Raw genomic sequence first — 21154 nt, forward strand, 5'->3', positions numbered from 1 at the left:
AATTAAAATCAAAAAGACACAGCCACCCCAAAGTTTGGGACGGCTCTGTTTACAAGAACCTCGTTTACGGTACAAGTTCAATATCGCAGTAAAAGAAAAATGGATAAAGAAGTTGTGGTACTTACCTACAATGCAGTATCACTCAGCAATGAAATCTATGTCATCAGGCCCGGAGCAGCATAGTGAGTGGATTCAGGTATGATGATTCTAACTGAAATAAGTCACACAGAAGAAGAAACATCATAAGATATCACTAATACACGGAATGTAAACTTGGCTACACAGGAACTGGATTACAAAACAGAACAGGGTCTCACATTTAGAAAACCAACTTATGCTTGCTTAAGGGTAAAGGTGAGTTGGGGTGCTGCATAAAACCAGAGATTGAAATGAGCACAGATAAAGTTCCTTAAGCCAAATATGTAATAGACAAGAGCTACTCCTTGCTACACGAAATGGACTCAACACCCCATATTAAACGCCTAAGAATGTACCTGACTAGTAAGTATCTTAAAAACTATTGATTGCTATGTCTCTGAAAGAGAATCAAGCGTGTGTACAGGGGCATAAACGCAGCAGTGATAGGATTGGAGAGGTTCGGTGAGCAAATGAAGACCCTTTGAAGTCATATTGCATGGTACCCATTCCACGGGTCTCAACTCTCCAGGTTTAAGGTATTCTTCCTTCAGCTAAAACATGCATGTGGAACCCAGAGTATGATCCACCCTAACCCTTCCCCGAAGCCTTACCCTAACCCATTCCCTAGTCCTAACCCGTACGCTAACACTAACCCATGCCCTCACACGTACGCTCACCCTAAACCGTTTTCGTACCCGCACCTGGACCCTAAAACGTACTCAAACCCTAACCCTAACCCTAGCCCGAACCCTAACTCTAACACTTCCCCGGAGCCTTCCCCTCACCCGTCACCTAATCCTAACCCGAACGCTAACACTAAACCGTGCCCTCACACGTACACTCCCCCTAAACCATTGTCATACGCTCATCTGGACCCTAAACCGTCCCCGTCACCTACCCCTAACCCTAGACCGAACCCTAACCCTAACCCTTCCCCGAAGCCTTCCCCTCACACGTCCCCTAATCCTAACCCGTACGCTAACACTAAACCGTGCCATCACACGCACGCTCCCCCTGAAACGTTGTCATACCCTCACCTGGACCCTAAACCGTCCCCGTTCCCTAACCCTAAACTTACCCCGAACCCTAACCCTAACCCTTCCCCGGAGCCTTCCCTTCACCCGTCCCCTAATCCTAACCCGTATGCAAACAGTAACCCGTGCTCTCACACGTACGCTCCACCTAAACCGTTGTCGTACCCTCACCTGGACCTTAAACCGTCCCCGTCCCCTAACCCTAAGTCTAGACCGAACCCTAACCCTAACTCTTTCCCGAAGCCTTCCCCTCACCCGTCCCCTAATCCTAAGCCGTACGCTAACATTTACCCATGCCCTCACACGTACGCTCCCCCTAAACCGTTGTCGTACCCTCACCTGGACCCTAAACCGTCCCCGTCCCCTAACGCTAACCCTAGCCCGAACACTAACCCTAACCCTTCCCCGAAGCTTTCCCCTCTCACGTCCCCTAATCCTAACCCGTACGCTAACACTAACCCATGCCCTCACACGTACCCTCCCCCTAAACCGTTGTCGTAACCTGACCAGGACCCTAAACCGTCCCCGTCCCCTAACCTTAACCCTAGCCCGAACCCTAACCCTAACCCTTCCCTGAAGCCTTCCCCTCACCCGTCCCCTAATCCTAACCCGTATGCTAACACTATCCCGAACCCTCACACGAACACTCCCCCTAAACCGTAGTCGTACCCTAACCTGGACCCTAAACCGTGCCCGTCCCCTAACCCTAACCCTAGCCCGAACCCTAACCCTAACCCTTCCCCGAAGCCTTCCCCGCACCCGTCCCATAATCCTAACCCGTACGCTAACACTAACCTGTGCCCTCCACGTACGCTCCCCCTAATCCGTTGTCGTACCCTCACCTGGACCCTAATCTGTCCCCGTTCCCGTCCCCTAACCCTAGCCCGAACCCTAATCCTAACCCTTCCCCGAAGCCTTCCCCTCACCCGTCCCCTAATCCTAACCCGTACGCTAACACTAACCTGTGCCCTCACACGTACGCTCCCCCTAAACCGTTGTCGTACACTCAACTGGACCCTAAACCGTACCCTTCCCCTAACCCTAACCCTAGCCCGAACCCTAACACTAAGCCTTCCCCGAAGCCTTCCCCTCATCTGTCCCCTAATCCTAACCCGTACTCTAACACTAACCCGTGCCCTCACACGTACGATCCCCCTAAACCATTGTCATACACTCACCTGGACCCTAAACCGTCCCCATCCCGTAACCCTAAACCTAGCCGGAACCCTAACCCTAACCCTTCCCAGGAGCCTTCCCCTCACCCGTCCCCTAATCCAAACACGTACGCTAACATAAACCGTGCCCTCACACGTACGCTCCCCCTAAACAGTTGTCGTACCCTCACCTGGACCCTAAACCGTCCCCGTCCCCTACACCTAACCCTAGACCGAACCCTAACCCTAACACTTCTCGGAAGCCTTCCCCTCACCCGTCTCCTAATCCGAACCCTTACACTAACACTAACCCGTGCCCTCACACGTATGCTCCCCGTGAACCGTTGTCGTACACTCACCTGGACCCTAAACCGTCCCCGTCCCCTAAGCCTAACCCTAGCCCGAAACATAAACATAACACTTCTCCGAAGCCTTCCCCTCACCCGTCCCATAATCCTAACCCGTACGCTAACACTAACCCATGCCCTCACACGTACACTCCCCGTGAACCGTTGTCATACTCTCACCTGGACCCTAAACCGTCCCCGTCCCCTAACAATAACCCTAGCCTGAACCCTAACACTAAACCTTCCCCGAAGCCTTCCCCTCAACCGTGCACTATTACTAAGCCGTACGCTAACACTAACCCGTGCCCTCACACGTACGCTCCCCCTAAAACGTTGTCGTACACTCACCTGGACCCTAAACAGTCCCCATCCCCTAACACTAACCCTAGCCCGAACCGTAACCCTAACTCTTCCCCGAAGCCTTCCCCTCACCCGTCCCCTAATCCTAAGCCGTTTGCTAACACTAACCCGGGCCCTCACACGTACCCTCCCCCTAAAGCGTTGTCGTACCATCCCCTGGACCCTAAACCGTCCCCGTCCCCTAACCCTAACCCTAGCCCGAACCCTAACCCTAACCCTTCCCCGAAGCCTGACCCTCACACGTCCCCTAATCCTAACCCGTACGCTAACACTAACCCGCGCCCTCACACGTACCCTCCCCCTAAAGCGTTGCCGTACCCTCCCCTGGACCCTAAACCGTCCCCGTGCCCTAACCTTAACCCTAGAACGAACCCTAACCCTAACCCTTCCCCAAAGCCTGACCCCCACCCGTCCCCTAATCCTAACCCGTAAGCGAACACTAACCCGTGCCCTCACACGTACGCTCCCCCAAATCGTTGCCGTAACCTCCCATGGACCCTAAACCGTCCCCGTCCCCTAACCCTAACCCTAGCCCGAACCATAACCCTAACCCTTCCCCGAAGCCTGAGCCTCACCCGTCCCCTAATCCTAACCCGTACGCTAACACTAACCCGCGCCCTCACACGTACGCTCCCCCTAAAGCGTTGTCGTACCCTCCCCTGGACCCTAAACCGTCCCCGTCCCCTAACCCTAACCCTAGCCCGAACCCTAACCCTAACTCTTCCCCGAAGCCTGACCCTCACCCGTCCCCTAATCCTAACCCGTACGCTAACACTAACCCGCGCCCTCACACCTACGCTCCCCCAATTCGTTGCCGTACCCTCCCATGGACCCTAAACCGTCCCCATCCCCTAACCCTAACCCTAGCCCGAACCCTAACCCTAACCCTTCCCCGAAGCCTGACCCTCAACCGAAACCTAATCCTAACCAGTACGCTAACACTAACCCGCGCCCTCACACGGTACGCTCCCCCTAAAGCGTTGCCGTACCCTCCCCTGGACCCTAAACCGTCCCCGTCCCCTAACCCTAACCCTAGGCCGAACCCTAACCCTAACACTTCCCCGAAGCCTGACCCTCACCCGTCCCCTAATCCTAACCCGTACGCTAACACTAACCCGCGCCCTCACATGTACGCTCCCCCTAAAGCGTTGTCGTACCCTCCCATGGACCCTAAACCGTCCCCGTCCCCTAACCCTAACCCTAGCCCGAACCCTAACCCTAACCCTTCCCCGAAGCCCTGACCCCCACCCGTCCCCTAATCCTAACCCGTACGCTAACACTAACCCGCGCCCTCACACGTACGCTCCCCCTAAAGCGTTGTCGTACCCTCCCCTGGACCCTAAACCGTCCCCGTCCCCTAACCCTAACCCTAGCCCGAACCCTAACCCTAACCCTTCCCCGAAGCCTGACCCTCACCCGTCCCCTAATCCTAACCCGTACGCTAACACTAACCCGCGCCCTCACACGTACGCTCCCCCTAAAGCGTTGTCGTACCCTCCCCTGGACCCTAAACCGTCCCCGTCCCCTAACCCTAACCCTAGCCCGAACCCTAACCCTAACCCTTCCCCGAAGCCTGACCCTCACCCGTCCCCTAATCCTAACCCGTACGCTAACACTAACCCGCGCCCTCACACGTACGCTCCCCCTAAAGCGTTGTCGTACCCTCCCCTGGACCCTAAACCGTCCCCGTCCCCTAACCCTAACCCTAGCCCGAACCCTAACCCTAACCCTTCCCCGAAGCCTGACCCTCACCCGTCCCCTAATCCTAACCCGTACGCTAACACTAACCCGCGCCCTCACACGTACGCTCCCCCTAAAGCGTTGTCGTACCCTCCCCTGGACCCTAAACCGTCCCCGTCCCCTAACCCTAACCCTAGCCCGAACCCTAACCCTAACCCTTCCCCGAAGCCTGACCCTCACCCGTCCCCTAATCCTAACCCGTACGCTAACACTAACCCGCGCCCTCACACGTACGCTCCCCCTAAAGCGTTGTCGTACCCTCCCCTGGACCCTAAACCGTCCCCGTCCCCTAACCCTAACCCTAGCCCGAACCCTAACCCTAACCCTTCCCCGAAGCCTGACCCTCACCCGTCCCCTAATCCTAACCCGTACGCTAACACTAACCCGCGCCCTCACACGTACGCTCCCCCTAAAGCGTTGTCGTACCCTCCCCTGGACCCTAAACCGTCCCCGTCCCCTAACCCTAACCCTAGCCCGAACCCTAACCCTAACCCTTCCCCGAAGCCTGACCCTCACCCGTCCCCTAATCCTAACCCGTACGCTAACACTAACCCGCGCCCTCACACGTACGCTCCCCCTAAAGCGTTGTCGTACCCTCCCCTGGACCCTAAACCGTCCCCGTCCCCTAACCCTAACCCTAGCCCGAACCCTAACCCTAACCCTTCCCCGAAGCCTGACCCTCACCCGTCCCCTAATCCTAACCCGTACGCTAACACTAACCCGCGCCCTCACACGTACGCTCCCCCTAAAGCGTTGTCGTACCCTCCCCTGGACCCTAAACCGTCCCCGTCCCCTAACCCTAACCCTAGCCCGAACCCTAACCCTAACCCTTCCCCGAAGCCTGACCCTCACCCGTCCCCTAATCCTAACCCGTACGCTAACACTAACCCGCGCCCTCACACGTACGCTCCCCCTAAAGCGTTGTCGTACCCTCCCCTGGACCCTAAACCGTCCCCGTCCCCTAACCCTAACCCTAGCCCGAACCCTAACCCTAACCCTTCCCCGAAGCCTGACCCTCACCCGTCCCCTAATCCTAACCCGTACGCTAACACTAACCCGCGCCCTCACACGTACGCTCCCCCTAAAGCGTTGTCGTACCCTCCCCTGGACCCTAAACCGTCCCCGTCCCCTAACCCTAACCCTAGCCCGAACCCTAACCCTAACCCTTCCCCGAAGCCTGACCCTCACCCGTCCCCTAATCCTAACCCGTACGCTAACACTAACCCGCGCCCTCACACGTACGCTCCCCCTAAAGCGTTGTCGTACCCTCCCCTGGACCCTAAACCGTCCCCGTCCCCTAACCCTAACCCTAGCCCGAACCCTAACCCTAACCCTTCCCCGAAGCCTGACCCTCACCCGTCCCCTAATCCTAACCCGTACGCTAACACTAACCCGCGCCCTCACACGTACGCTCCCCCTAAAGCGTTGTCGTACCCTCCCCTGGACCCTAAACCGTCCCCGTCCCCTAACCCTAACCCTAGCCCGAACCCTAACCCTAACCCTTCCCCGAAGCCTGACCCTCACCCGTCCCCTAATCCTAACCCGTACGCTAACACTAACCCGCGCCCTCACACGTACGCTCCCCCTAAAGCATTGTCGTACCCTCCCCTGGACCCTAAACCGTCCCCGTCCCCTAACACTAACCCTAGCCCGAACCCTAACCCTAACCCTTCCCCGAAGCCTGACCCTCACCCGTCCCCTAATCCTAACCCGTACGCTAACACTAACCCGCGCCCTCACACGTACGCTCCCCCTAAAGCGTTGTCGTACCCTCCCCTGGACCCTAAACCGTCCCCGTCCCCTAACCCTAACCCTAGCCCGAACCCTAACCCTAACCCTTCCCCGAAGCCTGACCCTCACCCGTCCCCTAATCCTAACCCGTACGCTAACACTAACCCGCGCCCTCACACGTACGCTCCCCCTAAAGCGTTGTCGTACCCTCCCCTGGACCCTAAACCGTCCCCGTCCCCTAACCCTAACCCTAGCCCGAACCCTAACCCTAACCCTTCCCCGAAGCCTGACCCTCACCCGTCCCCTAATCCTAACCCGTACGCTAACACTAACCCGCGCCCTCACACGTACGCTCCCCCTAAAGCGTTGTCGTACCCTCCCCTGGACCCTAAACCGTCCCCGTCCCCTAACCCTAACCCTAGCCCGAACCCTAACCCTAACCCTTCCCCGAAGCCTGACCCTCACCCGTCCCCTAATCCTAACCCGTACGCTAACACTAACCCGCGCCCTCACACGTACGCTCCCCCTAAAGCGTTGTCGTACCCTCCCCTGGACCCTAAACCGTCCCCGTCCCCTAACCCTAACCCTAGCCCGAACCCTAAACCTAACCCTTCCCCGAAGCCTGACCCTCACCCGTCCCCTAATCCTAACCCGTACGCTAACACTAACCCGCGCCCTCACACGTACGCTCCCCCTAAAGCGTTGTCGTACCCTCCCCTGGACCCTAAACCGTCCCCGTCCCCTAACCCTAACCCTAGCCCGAACCCTAACCCTAACCCTTCCCCGAAGCCTGACCCTCACCCGTCCCCTAATCCTAACCCGTACGCTAACACTAACCCGCGACCCTCACACGTACGCTCCCCCTAAAGCGTTGTCGTACCCTCCCCTGGACCCTAAACCGTCCCCGTCCCCTAACCCTAACCCTAGCCTGAACCCTAACCCTAACCCTTCCCCGAAGCCTGACCCTCACCCGTCCCCTAATCCTAACCGTACGCTAACACTAACCCGCGCCCTCACACGTACGCTCCCCCTAAAGCGTTGTCGTACCCTCCCCTGGACCCTAAACCGTCCCCGTCCCCTAACCCTAACCCTAGCCCGAACCCTAACCCTAACCCTTCCCCGAAGCCTGACCCTCACCCGTCCCCTAATCCTAACCCGTACGCTAACACTAACCTGCGCCCTCACACGTACGCTCCCCCTAAAGCGTTGTCGTACCCTCCCCTGGACCCTAAACCGTCCCCGTCCCCTAACCCTAACCCTAGCCGAACCCTAACCCTAACCCTTCCCCGAAGCCTGACCCTCACCCGTCCCCTAATCCTAACCCGTACGCTAACACTAACCCGCGCCCTCACACGTACGCTCCCCCTAAAGCCTTCTCGTACCCTCCCCTGGACCCTAAACCGTCCCCGTCCCTAACCCTAACCCTAGCCCGAACCCTAACCCTAACCCTTCCCCGAAGCCTGACCCTCACCCGTCCCCTAATCCTAACCCGTACGCGAACACTAACCCGCGCCCTCACACGTACGCTCCCCCTAAAGCGTTGTCGTACCCTCCCCTGGACCCTAAACCGTCCCCGTCCCCTAACCCTAACCCTAGCCCGAACCCTAACCCTAACCCTTCCCCGAAGCCTGACCCTCACCCGTCCCCTAATCCTAACCCGTACGCGAACACTAACCCGCGCCCTCACACGTACGCTCCCCCTAAAGCGTTGTCGTACCCTCCCCTGGACCCTAAACCGTCCCCGTCCCCTAACCCTAACCCTAGCCCGAACCCTAACCCTAACCCTTCCCCGAAGCCTGACCCTCACCCGTCCCCTAATCCTAACCCGTACGCTAACACTAACCCGCGCCCTCACACGTACGCTCCCCCTAAAGCGTTGCTCGTACCCTCCCCTGGACCCTAAACCGTCCCCGTACCCTAACCCTAACCCTAGCCCGAACCCTAACCCTGACCCTTCCCCGAAGCCTGACCCTCACCCGTCCCCTAATCCTAACCCGTACGCTAACACTAACCCGCGCCCTCACACGTACGCTCCCCCTAAAGCGTTGTCGTACCCTCCCATGGACCCTAAACCGTCCCCGTCCCCTAACCCTAACCCTAGCCCGAACCCTAACCCTAACCCTTCCCCGAAGCCTTGACCCTCACCCGTCCCCTAATCCTAACCCGTACGCTAACACTAACCCGCGCCCTCACACGTACGCTCCCCCTAAAGCGTTGTCGTACCCTCCCCTGGACCCTAAACCGTCCCCAGTCCCCTAACCCTAAACCTAGCCCGAACCCTAACCCTAACCCTTCCCCGAAGCCTGACCCTCACCCGTCCCCTAATCCTAACCCGTACGCGAACACTAACCCGCGCCCTCACACGCTACGCTCCCCCTAAAGCGTTGTCGTACACTCCCCTGGACCCTAAACCGTCCCCGTCCCCTAACCCTAACCCTAGCCCGAACCCTAACCCTAACCCTTCCCCGAAGCCTGACCCTCACCCGTCCCCTAATCCTAACCAGTACGCTAACACTAACCCGCGCCCTCACACGTACGCTCCCCCTAAAGCATTGTCGTACCCTCCCCTGGACCCTAAACCGTCCCCGTCCCCTAACACTAACCCTAGCCCGAACCCTAACCCTAACCCTTCCCCGAAGCCTGACCCTCACCCGTCCCCTAATCCTAACCCGTACGCTAACACTTACATGCGCCCTCACACGTACGCTCCCCCTAAAGCGTTGTCGTACCCTCCCCTGGACCTTAAACCGTCCCCGTCCCTAAGCCTAACCCTAGCCCGAACCCTAACCCTAACCCTTCCCCGAAGCCTGACCCCCACCCGTCCCCTAATCCTAATCCGTAAGCGAAAACTAACCCGCGCCCTCACAGCTACGCTCCCCCAATTCGTTGCCGTACCCTCCCATGGACCCTAAACCGTCCCCGTCCCCTAATCCTAACCCTAGCCCGAACCATAACCCTAACCCTTCCCCGAAGCCTGACCCTCACCCGAAACCTAATCCTAACCAGTACGCTAACACTAACCCGTGCCCTCAGACGTACGCTCCCACTAAAGCGTTGTTGTACCCGCCCCTGGACCCTGTACCGTCCCCGTCCCCTAACCCTAACCCTAGCCTGAACCCTAACCCTAACCCTTCCCCGAAGCCTGACCCTCACCCGTCCCCTAAATCTAACCCGTACGCTAACACTAACCCGCGCCCTCACACGTACGCTCCCCCTAAAGCATTGTCGTACCATCCCCTGGACCCTAAACCGTCCCCGTCCTCTAACACTAACCCTAGCCCGAACCCTAACCCTAACCCTTCCCCGAAGCCTGACCCTCACCCGTCCCCTAATCCTAACCGGTACGCTAACACTAACCCGCGCCCTCACACATACACTCCCCCTAAAGCGTTCCCGTACCCTCCCCTGGACCCTAAACCGTCCCCGTCCCCTAACGCTAACCCTAGCCCGAACCCTAACCCTAACCCTTCCCCGAAGCCTGACCCCCACCCGTCCCCTAATCCTAACATGTACGCTAACACTAACCCGCGCCCTCACATGTACGCTCCCCATAAAGCGTTGTCGTACCCTCCCCTGGACCCTAAACCGTCCCCGTCCCCTAACACTAACCCTAGCCCGAACCCTAACCCTAACCCTTCCCCGAAGCCTGACCCTCACCCGTCCCCTAATTCTAACCCGTACACTAACACTAACCAGCGCCCTCACACGTACGCTCCCCCTAAAGCGTTGTCGTACCCTCCCCTGGACCCTAAACCGTCCCCGTCCCCTAAACTTAACCCTAGCCCGAACCCTAACCCTAACCCTTCCCCGAAGCCTGACCCTCACCCGTCCCCTAATCCTAACCGGTACGCTAACACTAACCCACACCCTCACACGTACGCTCCCCCTAAAACGTTGCCGTTCCCTCACCTGGACCCTAAACCGTCCCCGTCCCCTAACCCTAACCCTAACCCGAACCCTAACCCTAACACTTCCCCGAAACCTGACCATCACCCGTCCCCTAATCCTAACCCGTACGCTAACACTAACCCACGCACTGACACGCACGCTGCCCCTAAAGCGTTGCCGTACCCTCACTTGGACCCTAAACAGTCCCCGTCCCCTAACCCTAACCCTAGCCCGAACACTAACCCTAACCCTTCCCCGAAGCCTGACCCTCACCCGTCCCCTAATCCTAACCCGTACGCTAACACTAACCCGCGCCCTCACACGAACGCTCCCCCTAAAGCGTTGCCGTACCCTCACCTGGACCCTAAACCGTCCCCGTCCCCTAACCCTAACCCTAGCCCGAACCCTAACCCTAACCCTTCCCCGAAGACTGACCCTCACCCGTCCCCTAATCCTAACCCGTACGCGAACACTAACCCGCGCCCTCACACGTACGCTCCCCCTAAAGAGTTGTCGTACACTCACCTGGACCCTAAAATGTCCCCGTCCCCTAACCCTAACCCTAGCCTGAACCCTAACCCTAACCCTTTCCCAAAGCCTGACCCTCACCCGTCCCCTAATCCTAACCCGTACGCAAACACTAACCCGCGCCCTCACACGTACGCTCCCCCTAAAGCGTTGCCGTACCCTCCCCTGGACCCTAAACCATCCCCGTCCCTTAACCCTAACCCTAGCCCGAACCCTAACCCTAACCCTTTCCCGAAGCCTGACCTTCACACGTACCCTAATCCTAACCCGTACGCTAACAGTAACCCGCGCCCTCACACGTACGCTACCCCTAAAGCATTGTCGTACCCTCCCCTGGTCCCAAAACCGTCCCCGTCCCCTAACCCTAACCCTAGCCTGAACCCTAACCCTAACCCTTCCCCGAAGCCTGACCCTCACCCGTCCCCTAATCCTATCCCGTACGCTAACAATAACCCACGCCCTCACACGTACGCTCCCCCTAAAGCCTTGTCGTACCCTCCCCTGGACCCTAAAGCGTCCCCGTCCCCTAACCCTAACACTAGCCCGAACCCTAACTGTCGGGACCCGGCTCTGAATGTACCAAGAGGTCTGTGCAAAGCCAAGGCTGACAGTACTGAGCAAAGCTAGTACTGGGAGGTACAAAATGGGAAAGCAAAGCTTCCCGAGAGGCGGTTCCCCTCAAGATTTCCCCAAGCAATTCCCTGGTTGTAAAATGATGCTTATTGGGGTATTTTTGTTATGCAACATATTATGTTGTAATGCAGGATTTAAACCTAGACCACAGTATAGAGTAAAATGGAAACATTTGGTTTTGGTATAGGGGAAGATTTTTTGTAGATTGGGTATATAAGAAATTATATTGGGTTATGTGGGAAATAGCTAGAATTAAAATGATCATGGGATATGTAGATTTTAAAGATGCAGATAAAGCTATGCAAAGAAATAGATATAAAGCTTAATTGATTTGTTGCAGATATTTTAAGAATAGGTTAGGTCTTACAGTACGGTGCCCTGCGAGGTGGCCAATAATAGGAAGAGATACGATCTGGAAGTGGAACGGCAAGCCTGTGAAGGTAGAACATGGAGTACCCGGTGGGACTTGGACTGTTTGGTACTGACCTATAAAGAAAATAGCTTACGTGAGCCAAAAAATCACCAAGGTGTGAAAAACCGAAGAGATTGTGTTTGATTTCGTCGAAGTACAAAGAGACCACAGGAGCTGTGATCAGGATATGCTCCACCGCAGGAGACTGTGTGAGAAAAACATTAGTGAGATCATTGTGTGAACTGCTTATGTAAGCGGATGTTTTTTGTTAAAGTGGTTAATGTGTTATTGTTTGTGTAAGATTTTTGGCTCAAAAACAAAAAGGTTGTAAAAGATTAAAAGATGATATGAAAATAAGAATAAGGAACTGTAGAACTATAAATGCTGCAGCTTTTTGCTAATAAAATGTCAGATCCTTGCATCCAAGAAGAGGTGTCTTGAGTTCTGTCCTCGCCGACGCCGTCCTCCCCTCAGGCAATCCTGTACCGCTGGGGCTGGTCCTCGGCAAGTGGCGCCCGAACAGGGACCTGAAGGGGTAAGTATAATATTCGGACGGATAGGAGTCTCACCATAGGGTGCTGCAGACCCCCAGTTAAAGGAAAACTGGTAAGTGAAGGTGAGTAATAGGTACTAATATGGGACATGCTGAGTCTAAAGAGAGACTATTATTTATTGATATTATTAAGCATATGCTGCATAGACGAGGTATTAAGGTTACTAGCAAACAGTTAACTCAATTTTTTCAGTTTGTGCAAGAGCAATGCCCTTGGTTTCCTGAACAGGGTTCGGTAAATTTAGAGACCTGGCAGAAGGTAGGACAAACTTTGCAGGTATATTACACCCATTTTGGGCCTGAAAAAGTTCCTGTAGACACTTTTGCTTTGTGGAATTTAATTAGGGAAAGTATTGCTCCCCTGCCTGAGGGTCAAAAAAACCCTTATAAATACCCTCCTAATGTTGATGAAAGTACTCCATTGCTTCCTCCGAAACCTCCGCCCGATGAGGGTGAAGTTTTAGCTGCAGCTTTTAAAGATTGTGTTACTAAAGACAGTGATTCAGAGGTTGAGGATGACTCAAAACCTGAGAAATCGAATGTTTTTGCCGATCCGCCTTTTGATGATGAATTACCTAGGGCAGATGAAGATGATTTAGATGCTGCAGCCTTTGATTATGAAAGGAAAAAACATGAATCTTTACAAGTACTTCCTACTATTGAGGAAACTAAATTGACTAAAAAAGAAACTTTGAAAGTTCCGTTTTCTATGCCAATTTCTCAGAATCATACTTCCTTAAAATCGAAGTTTAAAATTAACAAATATGCTAGGGGTCCTCCACCACCTCCTTCTTTTAATAAAATACAATCTTTATACAAGAAATCTAAAAGGATACAAGGTGAGGAGGATGATTATGCTTTTGCTGCATGTTTTCCTGTGTTATATGAAGGAAACTTTGATGAAGAAGTACATTGGGATCCTTTGCCTTTAAAATTATTAAAAGAGTTGAAGAAGGCCTGTGTTGATTACGGTCCCTTAGCTCCATATACTATTACTCTTTTAGATGCATTAGCTAATAGATGGATGACTCCATATGATTGGTTTCAAGTAACTAAAGCCTGTTTGTCTGGTGGTCAATATTTATTATGGAAAACTGAATATGAAGATTTAGTGGCAAAACAATATGCCTTAAATAAAAAAAGAGATAGATATGCTATTACAAAAGATATGTTGTTAGGAGAGGGAGACTATGATACAGCAGAGCAACAAATGCATATGGGTAAGGAAGCCTTATGGCAAGTAACAACCTGTGCAATTAATGCGTGGAAGGCATTGCCTATAACAGCTGGAAAAGCTTCCTCCTTATCAGATATTAGACAAAGATCTGAAGAACCATATGAGGACTTTGTTTCTCGGTTACTTATGGAAATAAAAAGAGTTATAATAGATGAAGATGCTGCCACTATGCTGGCCAGACAGCTCGCTTTTGAAAATGCCAATCCAGTATGTCAAAATTTGATTCGTCCTATTAGAAAAACTGGTAATATATCAGATTTTATTAAACAGTGTTCAGATATTGGTCCCTCCTTTATGCAAGGAATAGCTATTGCAGCAGCTCTTAAGGGGGAGACTCTTCCTCAGTGTATGATGAATATGATGCAGAAACCTGGAATTAGATCTAAAAAAGGGAATGTTTGTTATGCTTGCGGAGAAGCTAATCACTTTAGTAGAGAATGTCCAAAAAGAACATCAAATCCCACAGCTGGGGGATTACCTCTTCCCCCTACTGGATTGGGCGTTCCCCGAACTCCATGTCAAAGATGTGGAAAAAGAAACCATTGGACTAAATTATGTCGTAGCAAATACCATAAAGATGGTTATTTATTGCCCTCCAATGGAACATCTATAATACCACAAAATGGGGCTCAAATTACTTGCCCCTCAACCTCTATGGTTCCTGCGACGTCAATAAACATGCCAATAAATCATAATTCGGGAAACCTGTCTCGGGCCATACCCCGGGCCCAACAAACAATAGGGGCAATGCATCAGACTCTCAATCCTTTTTTTCCCTCCGATCAGTCAGCGAGCTGTTTAGAGCAACCCCAGGGAGTGCAGGACTGGACCTCTGTGCCTCCACCGCAACAATATTAACACCAGACTCTCCTGTTATTAAGATACCTACAGGGGTAAAAGGACCACTGCCTAATGGAGTGATGGGCCTGATAGTAGGGCGAAGCTCTGCCTCTTTGTCAGGTATTAATGTTATTCCCGGAGTAATAGATTCAGATTATACAGGGGAGATTCAAATAATAGTGTCCCCCTCTATTAAAACACAACAGATATTTGCAGGACAACGAATTGCACAATTGTTATTGTTACCATATTATAAAATGGGGAAAGAATTAAGCTCAGAAGATAGAAAAGAAAAGGGTTTTGGGTCAAGTGATATGGCTTTTTGGGTTCAAGAAATTACTAAAAAGAGACCCTTAAAAACTTTAAAAATAAATGGAAAAAATATACAAGGATTATTAGATACTGGGGCAGATGCCTCTTGTATAGCTGGAAAGGATTGGCCGGCTGCCTGGCCCACTGAACATACTGAAAATATGTTGACTGGATTAGGAACAGCTCCGGCTGTAGCTAGGAGTGCTCAGATACTTAACTGGGAAAATGTTGCTAATAGGCAGGCAGGCACCTTTTGTCCTTATGTAATACCAGGATTGCCTATTTCCTTATGGGGAAGAGATATTTTGACACAAATGGGAATGCTTTTATATAGTCCTGATGATTGGGTGTCATCAGAAATGATAAAGATGGGATATGATCCGGATAAGGGCTTAGGAAAAAATCAGGAGGGACAATTATTTCCAATAGTTGCAAAATCAAAAATTGATAAATGTGGAATAGGATATCCAAATTTATAAAGGGGGCCATTGTTCTAAAAGCAGCTGATCCAATAGTATGGCTGTCTGACGAGCCAATATGGGTGGAACAATGGCCCCTAACAGCTGAAAAATTAACAGCTGCAAAATTATTGGTGGAACAACAATTATTAGCAGGACATATTGAGCCTTCTACAAGTCCTTGGAATACTCCCATATTTGTTATTAAAAAGAAATCTGGAAAATGGAGATTATTACAAGATTTAAGAGCTATTAATAAAACTATGGAAACAATGGGTGCCTTACAGCCCGGCCTGCCTTCTCCAGTTGCTATTCCCAAATATTATTCCATTATAGTAATTGATTTACAAGATTGCTTTTTTACTATACCTTTAAATGAAAATGATAGAAAACGATTTGCTTTTAGTGTGCCTTCTTCCAATTTTAATAGACCTTACCAACGTTATCAATGGAAGGTTTTACCTCAAGGGATGAAGAATAGTCCCACCTTATGTCAGAAATATGTTGACCAAGCTATATGTTCAATTAGACAAAAATATAAAGAGATATATATTATACATTATATGGATGATATTTTATTAGCTGGAGAGGATAGAGCTGTTTTACATGATATATTGCAAAAATTGATAGAGGCTTTAGAAAAATATGGATTAAAGGTAGCCCCTGAAAAAATTCAAACTGAACCTCCTTATAATTATTTAGGGAGAATAATACAGGAGTTTACTATTCATCATATACCTTTTCAGTTAAGAATTGATAATTTAAAGACCTTGAATGATTTTCAAAAATTTTTGGGAGATATTAATTGGATCAGACCCCTGTTAAAAATATCAACCATGGAATTAAAACCCTTGTTTCAAATTTTACAAGGGGATTCTGATCCTTTGTCTCCCAGAGAATTAACTGAAGAAGGAAAATTAGTTATACAAAAAGTAGAGGAAGCTTTGCAGAATACCTTTTTACAAAAAATAGATTATAAAAAGCCATGGGAATTGGTAATATTGTCCACCCCTGTAATACCTACGGGAATATTATGGCAGGATGGTCCCTTGGAGTGGGTACACTTAGCAGCTAATCCTAAAAAAATTGTTGCTTCATACCCATTTATGGTAAGTTTAATTATCATAAAAGGAAGGAAAAGGAGTAGAGAATTGTTCGGGAAAGATGTGGATAATATTATTGTTCCCTATAATAAAGAACAATTAGAAGCCTTGTTAATGTTTGAAGATTATTTGGGAATTGCTTTAATGGCTTATACAGGACAAATATTGTATCATTTGCCAAAGAATAATTTATTACAGTTTTTTAAAGATAATGCTGTTATATTTCCAGTATGGTATAGAAAAGAACCTTTGGAGGAGGCTGTATTAGTGTTTACTGATGGCTCTTCAACAGGAAAGGCAGCTTATATTATTGGAAAAGAAAGATATAGTTTAAAAACAGAAGGATGTTCTGCACAGCAATCTGAAATAATGGCAGTAATTGAAGTATTGAAGAAAACACGAAATTGTAAAATTAATTTATATACGGATTCATTATATATAGTTAAATTGTTTCCAGCTATAGAAACAGCAACTTTTCCTGATAATAAAAGTAATATTATATTATTACTTAAGTTACTGCAAGAAAATCTTTGGTTAAGACGACAACCCTATTTTATAGGACATGTAAGAGCTCATTCTGGATTACCTGGATCCATATCTATTGGAAATGCAATGGCAGATGCTTTGACAAAGGTTTATGTGATAGAAGAAGATAAATTAAAACAAGCTATAGATTCTCATAAATTACATCATCAAAATGCAGCCGCTTTAAGGTATCAGTTTGGCTTGACTCGAGAAGCTGCAAGAGAAATTGTTAAAAATTGTAATGCTTGCCCTACTCATATTACTGTGTTACAACAGGGAGTAAATCCCCGTGGATTACGTGCAAATGATTTGTGGCAGATGGATGTTACTCATGTTTCTAGCTTTGGGAAATTATCCTATGTACATGTGTGTGTGGATACTTATTCTCATGTTATAATAGCAACGGCTAGAGCTGGCGAAGCTTATAAAGATGTGTGTCAGCATTTAATGTTTTGCTTTGGATATTTGGGAATTCCCCGAAGAATTAAAACTGATAATGGTCCGGCTTATGCCTCCAAAGCCTTTTATCATTTTTGTCAACAATTTGGAATTTCTCATAGTATGGGAATTCCCTATAACCCACAGGGACAAGCTATAGTTGAAAGAAGTAATCAGATGCTAAAAGTAATGTTAGCAAAGCTACAAGAAGGAGAGATGAAATATTTCTCTCCTCATCAAAGATTGAATCATGCTATGTTTGTGTTAAATTATTTAAATATAAATAGCATTGGGAAAACCCCCATGATGGTACATTGGGAAAGAAAAGAAGGTTTAAAAAGACCTATGGTATTTTGGAAAGATGTTTTAACAGGTAAATGGAATGGACCAGATGTTTTATTAACAAGTGGTAGAGGATATGCTTGTGTGTTTCCCCAGAATTTTGATTCACCTGTTTGGATACCAGACCGTCTGGTAAGACATCCCGTGGCGGGGAACTTAACACAGCGAATAACAGGAAATTCTGCTGACGAACAAAATGTCAAATCAAGCGTTAAAGAAAGTGAAACCAGACATAGAGCCTGTGAAACAACTGATTTCCCCACTTCAGCAGCTTTCTTTTGAATCAAAATGTAACAAGGAAGTTCAAACCTCCTCTCTGTCTTTAGGGTCTAAAGCTTTATCATTTAATAAAGGGAGTCAGAGAGGAAGCAAGCGCCGATATGCTGCGTCCACCTTAGATGCCCCCGAAGTCACCTGGGGGGCTATTAAAAGGCTGTGTAATAATGCTGAGGCTGTGGTAAATACTCAAGGTTTACCGCTCACTACCTGTAATTTTTTTATGGCTCTTTTGACCTTGCTTTCAGTTCAGGTAAGTGCTAATACAACCTATTGGGCTTATTTTCCTGATCCGCCTATATTACATGCTGTTACTTGGAAGGATTCTGCTATTGCAGTGTCTTCATCTTTGTCAGAATTGACAGATGGTATAAAGGGAATACAAAATTATGGGCAATTTGTAATAAATAGAAATTATACGTTTAAAGGGCAAACTAATTTTCCACCAATTTGTTTTTATGTAAAGAAATATAGCTTAGATAAAGGAAAAAATGGATGTTTGCCGGTAAGTGATTTTGGCTTATTAACAGATTCTCCTAAGGAGCCTTCAGGCAAAGATAAAACCACCAGACACTTAAGGTCTTTAATAGGAAAGTTTGTAGATTCAGGTACTAAAGGAGAATCAAAAATCCATCCATCTAAATATCCTGATTGTGATATTATACCAGATAAAGCAATAGATGAATGGAGAGGAATAGATATTAATGTTGGGTTTCCATCTTGGGTTTATTGCATGCATAATACGGAAGCCAAAATTGTTATTCCCGGGAGTAAATATTATGTTTCTGATTGGAGTATGGATAAGCCTGATAGTGATTATAGACAGTATTTACAACATGTAATACGATATAACTGGAAGGACTCTTTAATTCCTTCTCCTTTAAGAATTAATAGATGGAATAGTTTTGGTTGGATAGCACCTATGTATACCTTTAATCATAAAAATAATGTTTATATACAACCTCAATTATGGAGATTATTATTAGCTGTAGAAAATGTGACATTGAAGAGACCAAATGCTAAGGAAAATGTATATTATGTACAAACTTGTGTTATGTCTCCATATGTTTTATTGTTAACTAATAAGTCTGATAATTTGCAGATTGTACGAAAATATCATAGATTTCATGTGTTATGTACAGAATGTATGTTGACCACCTGTATAATACCCAATATGAAAGTTCAAATTATTATGTTGTTAAAAAAAAACCTGCTTATATTATGTTGCCAGTTACTTTAGAGGAATCTTGGTATAGTGATAAAGGTGTAGAAGTTATTAAAAGGGTTAGTGAATTAATGAGGCCTAAAAGATTTGTTGCTACTTTAATTTTAGGAATATCTGCTTTAATAGGGATTGTAAGTTCTTTTTCCTTAGCAACGTATACATTAGTTAAGGAAATACAAACCGCTCAATATGTTAATGATTTGTCCAAAAATATATCCTTGGCCCTAGCAACTCAAGAAGCTATAGATAGAAAGTTAGAAAATAAAGTTGATGCATTAGAGGAAGCAGTTTTGCATGTAGGTCAAGAGCTAACGGCTCTGAAAATAAGATTATCTCTTACTTGTCATGCAAGGTTTTCTTGGGTTTGTGTAACACCGTTAATAGTAAATGAATCAGAATATACCTGGGAAAAGATACAAATGCACATTTTAAATGTTTGGAATTCCAGTGATATAGGAATAGATTTAAATAAGCTGCATCAACAGATACATGATATTGCCTCCTCTCAGTTAAACATTAATCCATCTAAAATTGCAGAAGAAATGTTTCAAAATATGAGAAATTTTTTTCAAGAGAATTCTTTTACCCATATGTTGATAAATTATGGAGCAGCTGGCATTGTAATAATTTTGCTTTTAATTTGTTTTCCAGTCTTTCTCAGATTGATCCAGACCGCCTTAAAGAGCGTCTATCGGACCAAATTGGAATTGCATACCCTTTATTTAAAAAATAAAAAAGGGGGAGATGTCGGGACCCGGCTCTGAATGTACCAAGAGGTCTGTGCAAAGCCAAGGCTGACAGTACTGAGCAAAGCTAGTACTGGGAGGTACAAAATGGGAAAGCAAAGCTTCCCGAGAGGCGGTTCCCCTCAAGATTTCCCCAAGCAATTCCCTGGTTGTAAAATGATGCTTATTGGGGTATTTTTGCTATGCAACATATTATGTTGTAATGCAGGATTTAAACCTAGACCACAGTATAGAGTAAAATGGAAACATTTGGTTTTGGTATAGGGGAAGATTTTTTGTAGATTGGGTATATAAGAAATTATATTGGGTTATGTGGGAAATAGCTAGAATTAAAATGATCATGGGATATGTAGATTTTAAAGATGCAGATAAAGCTATGCAAAGAAATAGATATAAAGCTTAATTGATTTGTTGCAGATATTTTAAGAATAGGTTAGGTCTTACAGTACGGTGCCCTGCGAGGTGGCCAATAATAGGAAGAGATACGATCTGGAAGTGGAACGGCAAGCCTGTGAAGGTAGAACATGGAGTACCCGGTGGGACTTGGACTGTTTGGTACTGACCTATAAAGAAAATAGCTTACGTGAGCCAAAAAATCACCAAGGTGTGAAAAACCGAAGAGATTGTGTTTGATTTCGTCGAAGTACAAAGAGACCACAGGAGCTGTGATCAGGATATGCTCCACCGCAGGAGACTGTGTGAGAAAAACATTAGTGAGATCATTGTGTGAACAGCTTATGTAAGCGGATGTTTTTTGTTAAAGTGGTTAATGTGTTATTGTTTGTGTAAGATTTTTGGCTCAAAAACAAAAAGGTTGTAAAAGATTAAAAGATGATATGAAAATAAGAATAAGGAACTGTAGAACTATAAATGCTGCAGCTTTTTGCTAATAAAATGTCAGATCCTTGCATCCAAGAAGAGGTGTCTTGAGTTCTGTCCTCGCCGAAGCCGTCCTCCCCTCAGGCAATCCTGTACCGCTGGGGCTGGTCCTCGGCACCTAACCCTAACACTTCCCTGAAGCCTGACCCTCACCCGTCCCCTAATCCTAACCCGTACGCCAACACTAACCCGCGCCCCCACACGCACGCTCCCCCTACAGCGTTGCCATACCCTCACCTGGACCCTAAACCGTCC

The 21154-nt window shown here is 48.5% G+C and overlaps 1 long non-coding RNA gene across 1 annotated transcript; it reads left to right on the plus strand.

Annotated features, from left to right (window-relative positions):
- Positions 1-11482: 11482 nt before the first annotated feature.
- Positions 11483-20938, plus strand: LOC141278794 (uncharacterized). Its single transcript, XR_012332023.1, has 2 exons — positions 11483-18302; positions 19926-20938. It is a non-coding gene; the product is annotated as an uncharacterized lncRNA (long non-coding RNA).
- The last annotated feature ends 216 nt before the right edge of the window (positions 20939-21154 follow it).

The sequence above is a fragment of the Tursiops truncatus genome, chromosome 5 (assembly GCF_011762595.2).
Source record: "Tursiops truncatus isolate mTurTru1 chromosome 5, mTurTru1.mat.Y, whole genome shotgun sequence".
Classification (NCBI taxonomy): domain Eukaryota; kingdom Metazoa; phylum Chordata; class Mammalia; order Artiodactyla; family Delphinidae; genus Tursiops; species Tursiops truncatus.